The sequence below is a fragment of the Crinia signifera genome, chromosome 1 (assembly GCF_055691185.1).
Source record: "Crinia signifera chromosome 1, ASM5569118v1, whole genome shotgun sequence".
In the NCBI taxonomy this organism is placed as follows: Eukaryota; Metazoa; Chordata; class Amphibia; order Anura; family Myobatrachidae; genus Crinia; species Crinia signifera.
The window spans coordinates 198,730,955-198,743,453 of NC_139217.1; the positions used below are offsets into that span (position 1 = coordinate 198,730,955).

The 12,499-nt window shown below is 45.8% G+C and overlaps 1 long non-coding RNA gene across 1 annotated transcript in view; it reads left to right on the forward strand.

Annotated features, from left to right (window-relative positions):
* LOC146026992 (uncharacterized) overlaps positions 1 to 12,141 on the forward strand; it is an 89,347-nt gene extending 77,206 nt beyond the window's left edge. The window contains exon 3 of the long non-coding RNA XR_014454616.1: positions 12,040 to 12,141. This is a non-coding gene — a long non-coding RNA (uncharacterized LOC146026992). The remainder of the gene's footprint in view (positions 1 to 12,039) is intronic.
* Positions 12,142 to 12,499: the final 358 nt, after the last annotated feature.

Consider the following 12,499-nt stretch of genomic DNA (forward strand, 5'->3'; position numbering starts at 1 on the left):
TCTGACGCGGCTTCCGGTCGCGTCACTGGGAGGAGAGACGTCCTGTCGGCTGCTGGCGTCTATTACCTAGCAACCAGGAGACGCGTCCGGGCTGTCATGGCAACCGGGGGCTGGACAAACTGCGGAGATAGGAAAACAATAATCAATCCAACAAACTGTGATAGAAAATGTACAATAAAACAACCTGAGTTCTAGCTTCATGTGGGAAGTATACTAGTGCACCGGTCCCTTAGTTGTGACATTGTGGGCTGGGAAGCATCGGTGCTGTGAACTACTCAATGTGCCGAGAGGCACAAACGTGAGGACAAGTCCGTGCTGGCGCACACATAGGTCGCAGGAGGGGAGGGAAAGAAAGAATATGTGTGTCCACTCTAGTTGCAGGGTGAACGCAGGGTGAAGAATAGAAACAGTGTCGTCCTGCGGGTATTTCTGTCTTGTGTATAACGGCGTTCCTGCAACGTCATGTGGGATACAGTGACTAAAGAAATGCAGTTCTATTGCCATTCTCAACTCCTGTTATGGGGGGTCTGTTTGCCAAAACTGGCCATCTGAATACTTGCTGTGTCTATGCATACATTTCGGGGAATGGGATCCGTCCCGTTACTCTTCATTGTACAGAGTAGCAGTGGGTGGAAGGAATCAGATAAAGATGTTGAATGGCATTCTTTCATTGAGGCCGTTCGGACTGCTGGTATTCAGCAGATAAATCCACTTCGCTTCTTTGCGTAGTAGGGCACCTGCTCTATCCCCCCCTCTCAGGCTTAGGGTTACCTGGTCAATGATGATATGTTTGAGCTCATGCAGTTTGTGGCCCTTCTCAGAGAAATGTCTCGCCACCGGCTGGTCCGATTGTTTGCCCTCTAGGGCTGCTTTTATTGCGGACCTGTGGAGAGCCATTCTCTCTCTGACCGTCCTAACGGTCTTGCCGATGTATTTCAGGTTGCACGGACACAGTATCATGTACACGGCATGTGTGGACAGACACCCTAGAATATGGCGTATTTTATATGTTTTGTCTCCTGATGCATTGGCAAATTCCTTCGTTACTATCATGTGGGAGCAGGTTGTACATAGTGTCCACGAATCGCCATCTACAATCCTTTAAAAACCTCAGGCCCATGGTGTGCCACACCAGAGGCAAGAACATCAAGGACTTTGTGGTACATGCCGATATCTCCGCCATGAAGACACCCAGTGGCACATTCCTCTCCAAAACCCCAGGGTGCTACAAATGCCCCAAATGTACAACCTGCTCCCACATGATAGTAACGAAGGAATTTGCCAATGCATCAGGAGACAAAACATATAAAATACGCCATATTCTAGGGTGTCTGTCCACACATGCCGTGTACATGATACTGTGTCCGTGCAACCTGAAATACATCGGCAAGACCGTTAGGACGGTCAGAGAGAGAATGGCTCTCCACAGGTCCGCAATAAAAGCAGCCCTAGAGGGCAAACAATCGGACCAGCCGGTGGCGAGACATTTCTCTGAGAAGGGCCACAAACTGCATGAGCTCAAACATATCGTCATCGACCAGGTACCCCTAAGCCTGAGAGGGGGGGATAGAGCAGGTGCCCTACTACGCAAAGAAGCGAAGTGGATTTATCTGCTGAATACCAGCAGTCCGAACAGCCTCAATGAAAGAATGCCATTCAACATCTTTATCTGATTCCTTCCACCCACTGCTACTCTGTACAATGAAGAGTAACGGGACGGATCCCATTCCCCGAAATGTATGCATAGACACAGCAAGTATTCAGATGGCCAGTTTTGGCAAACAGACCCCCCATAACAGGAGTTGAGAATGGCAATAGAACTGCATTTCTTTAGTCACTGTATCCCACATGACGTTGCAGGAACGCCGTTATACACAAGACAGAAATACCCGCAGGACGACACTGTTTCTATTCTTCACCCTGCGTTCACCCTGCAACTAGAGTGGACACACATATTCTTTCTTTCCCTCCCCTCCTGCGACCTATGTGTGCGCCAGCACGGACTTGTCCTCACGTTTGTGCCTCTCGGCACATTGAGTAGTTCACAGCACCGATGCTTCCCAGCCCACAATGTCACAACTAAGGGACCGGTGCACTAGTATACTTCCCACATGAAGCTAGAACTCAGGTTGTTTTATTGTACATTTTCTATCACAGTTTGTTGGATTGATTATTGTTTTCCTATCTCTGCAGTTTGTCCAGCCCCCAGTTGCCATGACAGCCCGGACGCGTCTCCTGGTTGCTAGGTAATAGACGCCAGCAGCCGACAGGACGTCTCTCCTCCCAGTGACGCGACCGGAAGCCGCGTCAGACGCCGAAGGGACGGCCACACAGGAGAAGGATACTCTTCATGCTCACGGTATAAAGGTACGCCACTGCACATTTTACTTTTGTTATTGTACACTTGAAGAAGGGGTGTGTATATCCCCGAAACGTCTGTTTCACAGTAAACTTTTGCTTTTTCACCAAGACCGCTGGAGTGCCTCTATTTGTTTCATACTACTGTTTATATATATATATATATATATATATATATATATATGTGTGGAATGGCGGACTTCTCAACTTTAGTCCATAACATATTAAACAATGTCCATAACTTGGTGTTATTCTCTTTATTAAAAAGTCTTTTTAGACAAAACGTGCTGTTTTCACACAACGCATTTCGCCCAACAAGGGGCTTCCTCAGGGGTATCAGCTTTATAGAATAATGTTGTGGTAAAACTACAAACAGGGTGGAAAGTGTGTGTGATTCTTTCCTCTAAGCCGAATAAGAAGGGCACCCAGCCTATGCTGCTGTCTCAATCGGTTGATAACTGGCCCGAAATGGCCCAGGCTCTGGTAGTATGAGTTGTTTTGGGGTAATAAATTCTGGTATTCAAGTGGATAGCCCATACAATTGGTCACCTGGATAAGTGTTCACTTGTCTGGCTCAGGTTTATTTCTCCTGTCCTCAGGTTATACAATATATTTGTGCATTCCATGTGTTTGTACAACATAAATGCAAGATACATCATTGAAATATAAAAATATTATGAAATACGGAATAATCCTGAGCATTTGGGATAAGGGATACTCAACCTGTATTACTGTGAACAACTTTTTCTTCATATTCTATTACACGGTTTTACTTATTCATCTATATATCTTCTTGGTGTCGATTTAGGATACTGATATGTAAATATTAAAAATTGTGAAGAAGATTTAAACCTAGTGTAGATTTTTGCCACTTTGCAGTTTAAAATCCATTGTAGCTTGCACTTTAATCTGATGTAACATTTGTGTTATGTAGCTAGTGTAACATGACGCTACATTCCTTTTATATGCTGCACTTGCTTATAAAACAAGACTGTTGGAAAGGTCACATGAGTTCACAAAGCACCACCCTGGTAGGTAGTCTGTGCTACTGATATGTATATGCACACATTACCTGTTTGGTAACAGTGGCTTGTGTAGTTTGCATGCAACCTGCCACACCGTGATCTTGTCACTTGTCTTTGTTCCTCTTTCGCACGCAACAGTTTTACATAATTCAATGAATGCTGAGAAACCTGGGCTGTCCTTTTTACTTACATTACACATTCCTTTTACATTATTCTGTTAATGTCATTTACTGCTTCTTGGATAATTATTATGTGAATGACTGGCTAATTGTAAAGTGACTAACGGATAGTTCCTGGCTGACATTTTTCTGACTTCCTCCTTATTAATTGTAATTGCATTAATTAATTAATTAAAATAAAACTATGATGCTGCTTAATAATTTTTGCTCTCTATTAAAAACTTGAACTGGCTATGTAACAGTTTTTTTAGTTTTCTTATTTTTTTTATTGGGCAGGTTTACTGTGGTTTTTTTTTTTCCTCTCATGCTGCTTTCACACAGCAAAACCTGCTGCGACCCGTTATTTAAAACGTTTCTTAAAACGTGTCAAAGAAGGTTATGCCCCTTTCAGACCACATATGTTACCCGGTATTACACCAGGTCTAAGCAGGTTTTGCGGTGTGAAAGCAGCATTACCCGCTCTGATGCGTCCACTCCAGTCTGAGCTGCTCCACCACCAGGAGTGACGCTCCTGCGCTTTTACACTGGTGCATTTCCCCCTCCCTCCTGTGAGTAGCGCTCTTCGCAATATCTATCCTGGAGTGGGGGGCAGGGTGCTCCCAGTCACTGTGCACACTACTCAGCAGAAAGTGACCTGGTGCACACACTAGTTATTTATGCCTGGTGCACATACAATGAGAGTGGCTGCTGCTGGCCCCCAGTACAGCAGCTGGAGTCTGGGCTGCTGAGTTTACCAGACAGAACAGAGCAGGACGCTGCCTTACATGTCAGCTGCTGAGCTCCAGCAGGACAGCTCTCTCAGGCAGGTCAGTGCTCTCAGAACCTCAGAAAGTGGGAGTGAACCTGACCTTCTGCTAATGGCGGGCCTGCCTGGGACTCGCATGTTGAGCACTGCCACTGAGGTCCCGCTTTGTGCATATAGAGTGGGACCCAGCGCAGTGAATATTTGAGCGGGTCCCCACCCCCTGCATATGTAATGAGCGGGTCCAGTTCACAAACGTCACACAGTCAGCTACACCACACACCATTCACACCCACTTATCTAAAATGAAGACACGGACAACTGAAATGTGGTGAAATGGAGATGGCTTTTTATTTACTACTACTACTACTACTACTACTACTACTACTACTTTTTAGAGAGGAAGGCCTATTTAAATCTAACTAAAAAAAATTAAGAAAAAGGTACTTTCCTTAGGCTAAGGTGGCAGGGAGAAGAACGGTTTTAAAATAGCTCAAAAATATATTAATAAAATATAAAAATACAATTTAAAATAAAATTAAGCACCAAAGTGGGCAACTCCCCACTTTACATGGGTGGACTCATTCCACTGTCAGTCCCCAGCCATGTATCAACTCGCAGGAGCTGAGCTCAACGCTCAAAACTCCTAAGGGGAAAAACATTGGACCATAGGTCCCCAAGAAAATTAAATTTTCCACAAACTTGACCGTATAGCACGTATTATGGGTCCACATGGAATGGTGATACCGCGTCGGTCAATACTCCTAAATATCAAAAAGCAACTCTGCAAAAGAAAATTCGTAAACTAAATAAACCGAAGACAAAAAAACATTCTGAAACGGCCACAGCAGGACTATATGGCCTCCGGCGAACTACATCAATCGCCCCTGGATTAATGGCATCCCTCCACACCTGACGAGGAATGATGTCGGACCAAGAAATGTTGCAATAAGGCCGGATGATCTAATGACAAGAAGAGTCCTAACTGTAAGGTCGTTGCCCCCTACATGAATTTTTAAAAACAAGGGATATCCCCAAGTATCAACAGAAGATCTTAGCAGATCCAAAAATAAGGCCTGATCAGACCTCCAACAACGATCCGCCCTAAAAATCTTAACTCAGGGTAGTCCCTGATGGATGATGCCGACACATACATGGACATTCAATAAACGTAGGAATGACCTACAAACCAAATCTCATGGATGGTGTAATGGTTAGCATTACAGGCCCAATAAAGATTGACTAAAAAAAGGAAGAGCTATAAAAATATAAAAACTATATCTACTTAAGGCGCTTTGGTTTGAGTGTGCTTGACTAGAGCAGCAATCTAGAAAAAGGGGGAGTGCGCCCCAATACAATGTATAATAAAAGGAAAGGTGGTTGATTACGCTAGGATTCAATAAAGATATTACAACAAATTAGTTTTGAGTGGTCAGGTGTGTAAAAGAAAAACCATTTTAATCATAAAATATTGAGACATTTAAAAAGCATGTATTCAGTAAAAAAGCGACATTCAGATCGATAGTCGCCCTTTGCTTTCCAAGATGCCAGATAGGTAGGAGTTTTCCAAGATGGATTGTATGTGAGTCCAGAATTGAATTATAAATTTGTACTCCAGATGTTGGGAATGGAAACTCAGGTAGATACAATCCATCTTGGAAACTCCTACCTATCTGGCATCTTGGAAAGCAAAGTGTTATGACCATAGGCTGGGTACAATGTCAGGCGTGAGCCCGTAGGCATGACCGCCGGTAAGACGGCCAGAGCGAACCCTACACTCACTCAGTTGAGTACCTCTGGCAGATGTCAAGCCCCTGCGAGCGCTAGTGTTCACCTGTGGCCGCCGCGTTTTGAAGGAGCGAGTTAAGCCCGCTCTAACCCCGATGGAGCTAGGTCTTATGTGGGGACAAAGGGCTAGCGATCGTCAGAGGTATGCTCAAGAGGTAATCTGAGTACTGGGCCTAACTGGAGAAGACACCCTGTCTGCCGGCACTAGGCCAAAGACGGGAATGCGACCCAGTCACAGACACAGGTGGAATGATACGGGGAACCACCACAACACAGGACAGAAAAACACACACCACAAATTCCCCAAAACGACTAGAGGAGTAACAGAAATAATACCCTACCTAACGAGGGCTGCCGAGGAGGGAGAGAATACACAAAAATCCTGAATCAGCCCCACTGCTAACGGAGACCAGCAGGGCTAATAGAGAATGCAGGGACCTAACCCTAAACAAAGGAATGGCTGGGCAGCCAGAAATATAATAACCAAAATGCTTAGGCAGTCTGCCAATGATGGGAAATAACAACAAGAACCAAGCTCCAGAGGAGCACTTACGTGACCCCTGAAGGGGGAGCAGGGCAAACTGAGGCAAGGAACCAGGACTGCAACCAGTGGCTCTGGAAGACAGGATCTAGGTGCTGAGGACATAACCAGGATAGCTGAAGAGAAGCTATAACCGGCGCCATCTTGCCTGCAGCCATCCCTTAAAAGGGATGGAGCAGCAAATGAACAGACGCCTCAGTGAACTGGCCCCCGGCTCCTAATTATGGTCAGGTGGCCGAGCGCGCTTCCCTCGGCGTCTCCTGTTGCCCGGCAACCGCTGAGCGGCTGCAGGGGAATGCAGAGGGTTCCTGTCAGTGTCTCCCTGTCGGGCAGAAGCCGCGTCACTCCGCCGGGCGGAAGTGACGCACGGATGCTCGGAGGTGCCGGGTAGAAGTGCTGTGTGAAGCCCTCCGGCACCAGCCCCCGGCGCTGAGTGTCCGCGGCTCTGACACAAAGGGTGACTATCGATCTGAATGTTGCTTTTTTTACTGAATACATGCTTTTTAATTGTCTCAATATTTTATGATTAAAATTTGTTTTTCTTTTACATTCCTGACCACTCGAAACTAATTTGTTATAATATCTTGAATCCTAGCGCAATCAACCACCTTTCCAATAAAGATTGAGCCTGTTTAAGTGTCAATTTACCCGCACCTAAGGCCATAAGTATCTAGTCATGAAGACGAGACACCTTGTCCTCAGGCAATCTGCATAAACCGGCATTAGTATCGATTTCAATCCCCAAGTAGACCAAGGAAACTGTGGGACCTTAAGTTTTATCCCTAGCTATAGGGACCCCAAATGATTCCATTAGCAAAAATGATTTCGCTAGGAATGACTTGCATCGATTGAAATCTGGAGGACACATCAAAAGAAAATCGTCCAAATAATGCGTCAAACCGGCTTCCATAGCAAATTCTTGCATGCACCATTGCAAAAAAGTGCTAAAAGTCTGAAAATAAGCGCAAGATATGGAGCAAGCACGTATCTATGTAAATACTATTTCTTAATTGAATACCCGTATAAACAAATGCAGAGGGAGAAGCCGAAAGGCGGATTCAACATGCACAGCAAGGCACCGTGTCCGTATGATCTGATGGTATCAATTGCTGAGTCGAAAGAACTATAGATGACACTACAATACTCATCAGCGATAGCGTCATTGACAGAGGCTCCCTGAGGACAAGACAAATGCTGAATGAGCCTGAACTTACCAGGTACCTTCTTAGGTACTACCCCTATTGGTGATATAACCAAATTTGGAATTGGTGGCTCAGAAAAAGGGCCAGCCATCCTACCCAGATCAACTTTGTTCTGAATTTTTTGTTTCAAAACGTCTGGGTTATTAAAAGCGAAGCATTTTCCATGATTTTGCTTATTTGCATGGAAACGCATGTTCTGACCCTTATCATTAGAGGATCTTGAAGCATGCTTGGAGGTCAACCACTCTGATGAAGCACCAGCCGATGGCGTCACATCAAAAAAAGCTCTACGTCTTTTCTGCAAAAGTCAAAAACATCTCGTCCATGTTTCCTGTGAAACTCTTCATCATAGGTACGCCATGCGAAACCTCTATATTTAGTAAACCAGTGATGAAATAGGAACTGGTAACAAACCAAATTCATATGCTCATCAGGCCTTGTTTCCAAATATGCTGCAGCAAAAATCAGCATACATCTGGTCCAATTGTTATAGGATCGGAATGCATTTTCCTGCACAGGTCCCTTTTCCGGGCGGACAACAATGCTTTTTTATCATCGCTTGTGAGAGCGAAGATATTGACATAGCTCCCCTTCCTTATCCTAACCCTAGGACGTAGACCCCATTTCACTGCCGTATTTGAACAATGAACCATGTCAGATTCCTCTGATACCCTTGAATGCTCCGACTCCGAAGAATCTTTCCTTGGCCTTTTCCTCTTTTTAGGCCTGTGAACACCCCGATCAGATGTGGACATATCCTCCGAGGATGTCGACGCCAAGTAAGAGTCAGTTCCCTTACACCTTCTCTTTGTAGACTTTTTCTTATGTGACTTCTTTCTCCCACAATCAGAACCATCAGTAGATCTAGTGCTGCTAGACAGTGACTTACTTGAACTGGAGCTAGTCTCCAATTCAAAATCGGGATCCAATGAAGACTCGCCAGAACCACAACATTCAGCACTTGGCTCAGCCCTAGGCCGTGATGAAGCTCTGGATAACCTTCCACTGCCGCGCAGAGGAACTTCATCTCTCGACGCAGGTGGGGCAGTGGACCCGCTCTGCCTCCCCTACTGCCACTTGCACCCCTTTCCATTTCATTGACTACTGAGCCTTCTGTGGACACAGAATCAATAGCATCTACAGACAAACATTATCCATAGCCAAGCTGCCTGAAGGTACCTCTGTGTTAGACCCTGCAGATACTGTAAGATAAAACTGGCTGCATAGCCTGAGTAATAGCTCTGGCTAAACGTTCTGACCCTTGCTTTGTACTATTGGCATTACCCTGCCCACCTGGGCCGGTGGTTAGCAGAGAAACTACAGCTTGAACTACGGTTTCGCAAATGGTTGAAATGGCCGATGCATTCAGCCCACTATTTACGGCACTATTTACAGCATTACCTCTAACCTGCATAGGAAATGCCCTCCCTGCGCATGCCCATACTATCGCTTGTAGGAACAAGAGGATCCAAGTCTGTATCCTGAACCCCCTGATCTTTCCAATAGCCTCCGTGCCGGATGACGGCGCATATACCTTCGCGATCTCGCATTAGAGGGTGCAGGGTTTTGCTGACCAGGATCATTCCTGAAGTGGGCCTGACCAGCAGCCACGTCCATGCGCCTGCGCGCTACACGCTGGTGCCTATTACAAGCCGCTACTCAAGGATCTCTAACATCATCCACTGGCATAACACCAGGGAAAATCCTGCTTTCAAAATGTTGCGCATGCGCCATTACACTATCGCTCCTCTGATTTTGGCTGACAGGAGACAAAATAGGGGATTTAACAACCTGCCTAGCTGCTGGTGCCTCACTACTACCCTCATTTCCTCTTCTACTCTGACGCGAATCCAACTCCATTTGACCACTCTCTGTGGCTTGTGCCGCCATTACAGGTCCGCATCCGTGGCCTGCTCTGGCGACTGACGGAGGAGAGAGAGAGAAGAAGGCAGACCAACAGGTATATGCCCGCTCCCCCTGGCACCCTGTCGACTGGCTATTGACTACAGCCGTCACAGGTTAGCGGCCTGATCTGGCGACTGGCTGCAGGACTTGGTGAGACTAATATACCTGCCTCCATTGCAGGCCCGCGTCCGCGGCCTGCTCTTATGGTGGGCCTAGCAGGGGAGGAAGAAGTCCCCCTCGCCCAACCTCGGCTCGGAGGCCGTTCCCTGCCTCTAACTCCCACTACCCCTGACATGCCCAAAGACCCTTCTACACCAGACATCTCCTTACTAAATCTAGCAGGGACACCCGCAACGTGTCTGGGCCTAGCGGACATAACAAATGACCTCAGTAAAGGATAGAAAAATAGAGACAGAAAAAAGGAAAGATATAAGAAAGCAATAGAAGTGAGAGAGAAATGAAAGCAAAGTGAATATTAATCAAGCCACACAGATATATGAAGAGTAGTCAGCAATAGCTCACTTAACCCTCCAACAATCAAACTGGAAAGAGGCAGAAGCTTCCAAAAAACTAAACTAAGAGACTAGCCTAAAGCTCTGCCCCTGCCTAATAACCAATACAGAACTAGACCAAATCTACATAATCCCTCTCAGCTCCCCATCACCACACCAGCCGTCAGTGGGCCCTGATGGAGTGCACAGTGTCCAGACCTGTGAGTTTGTGCTGCCCAGACATATACATGTCTTACAGTCTTTCCATATGCATGGGGCGGGGACCCACTCATTAAATATTCACTGCGCTGGGTCCTGCTCATTAGATATGCACAGAGCGGGACCAGCTTGTGCTCAATATTGGCTGGGTCCTTAATACCGTTTCAGACCCGTTCAGACGGCAAAGAAAACGGGTCTGAAACAGGTAGGACCCTGCTTTTTTACAGTTTTCAAATACTGTTGGTGTAATTGTCTTCACAGATGAACTGGTGTGAAAGGCCTCTGTACGAGTTGGAAATCGCTTTTTGCATTAGCAGCACAATGCCACTACAGGAACTTGGGATGACATCCGGAGACATTAAGTTGACAACCATTTTGCAATTGTGAAATTAAATTTTAGTATTTTATCCTATTGCAGTTAATTTTTTTTATGTACAGTTCTGTCTGGGATTACATTTATTAGTTCCTCTTGTTATTAAATAAAATAAACCTTTTAGTCAGAGTGAACCTAATAATACCCCTTTCACATCGCAGACACGGTTTAAAAACCGGTATTTTAAAACGGTAATTAAAACGGGTCAGAGCCTTAACAGTGACCCAGATTACCGTTTTAAATACCGGTTACGTGTCATTCACATAGCACTTGAAACGTTTCATCCAGAACACGTTTCAAGTGCTATGTGTGCCTTTTGCCTGTGCTAAGAATTTGGGGTACAGGCGTCCTTTAACCCCTTGAGTGGTGGGTTTTACTGGGGCAGGACAAACCTACCAGGGCAGGTTTATCCTGCCCCAGCAAAACCCACCACAGAAAGCCAGAAGCAGCCCGCCCCCCTCGCCTCCGCTCCGGCGTTAGTACGCCGGAGCTTCCTTGCTGCCTCTCTCCCCGAGTTTTCTCTCCCCGATATTTAGCAGTGACGTCGGCGGCAGGCTGGGGGATGTTCGCTGCTCGGAAGGACTCCGAGTCCCCCCGAGCCTGGCCGACCATACCCGAGCCTGCCGCCGACGTCACTGTAAAATGAGTGACAGGCTGTCGGACGGGCTGGGCTGGCTGGCGGGCGGGTCAGAGAAGCTCCGGCGTACCGATCGCCGGAGCACAGGTACAGGGGGGGGGGACAATGAGGGGACAGAAGGTGGTCACGGGGGTGTCCCGTAGAGGTGCTGCGCCAGTGGTGCACACCTGGACACCACTGGCGCGCACCTATTGTATAGCAGTGGGATTGTGCTTGTGCTTGTGTTGTTTGCCTGAAATACCGTTTCAGACAAACTGTACACATTCACATTGCACAAAAAACGGCAAGGAACCGTGTAGGACTCTGCTTTTTACACGGTTCGAAATGCCAGTTAATTTAAAACGGTAAATTGCCTGTGGTGCATTCACAGTGCACCCTTAAACGTTTTAAAAAGGGAAAAAAACGGCAATATACCGTTTTAAAAGTGCGATGTGAAAGGGGTATAAGGAAACCTCCAGCACACTCTGCTGAAAATGGACAACAGCATACTGTACAAATCCTATATTCTCACTTGACTAATGTTTCTTAATATTTTGGACAATGTAATATAATTTTTTATTTATTTATGTCCCTCTCTAGTTACACTAAGAAGAAACGGCACATTATATTACAAAGGAAAGGAGGAAATCATGTTTGACCCAGATGTGAAGTACCAACCATGCAGTACTACAGATACCACGGTGAGCAGACTAATCCTGTGCTATGCAGACAGCATGGGCTACTGTATCGGTGCTTGTATAGCTTACACAACACACATCGCTTCCTTACATAAAGATATCTTCAGTCAATAATTAGAAGGCTATATTGACACAAAAGAAAAGTGTATAGTTCATGCATTCGCGCACAAAAAAATCCTAAATAAATAAACACAAGATTATCAATTCTTGTGATAAAACTAGTCATACATAGGGCCTTATTCAGATCTGATCGCAGTACAAATTTGTTCTCAAAATGGGCAAAACCATGTGCACTTCAGGTGGGGCAAATGTAACATGCATAGAGAGAGTTAGATTTGTGTGAGTTATTTTGTTTCTGTGCA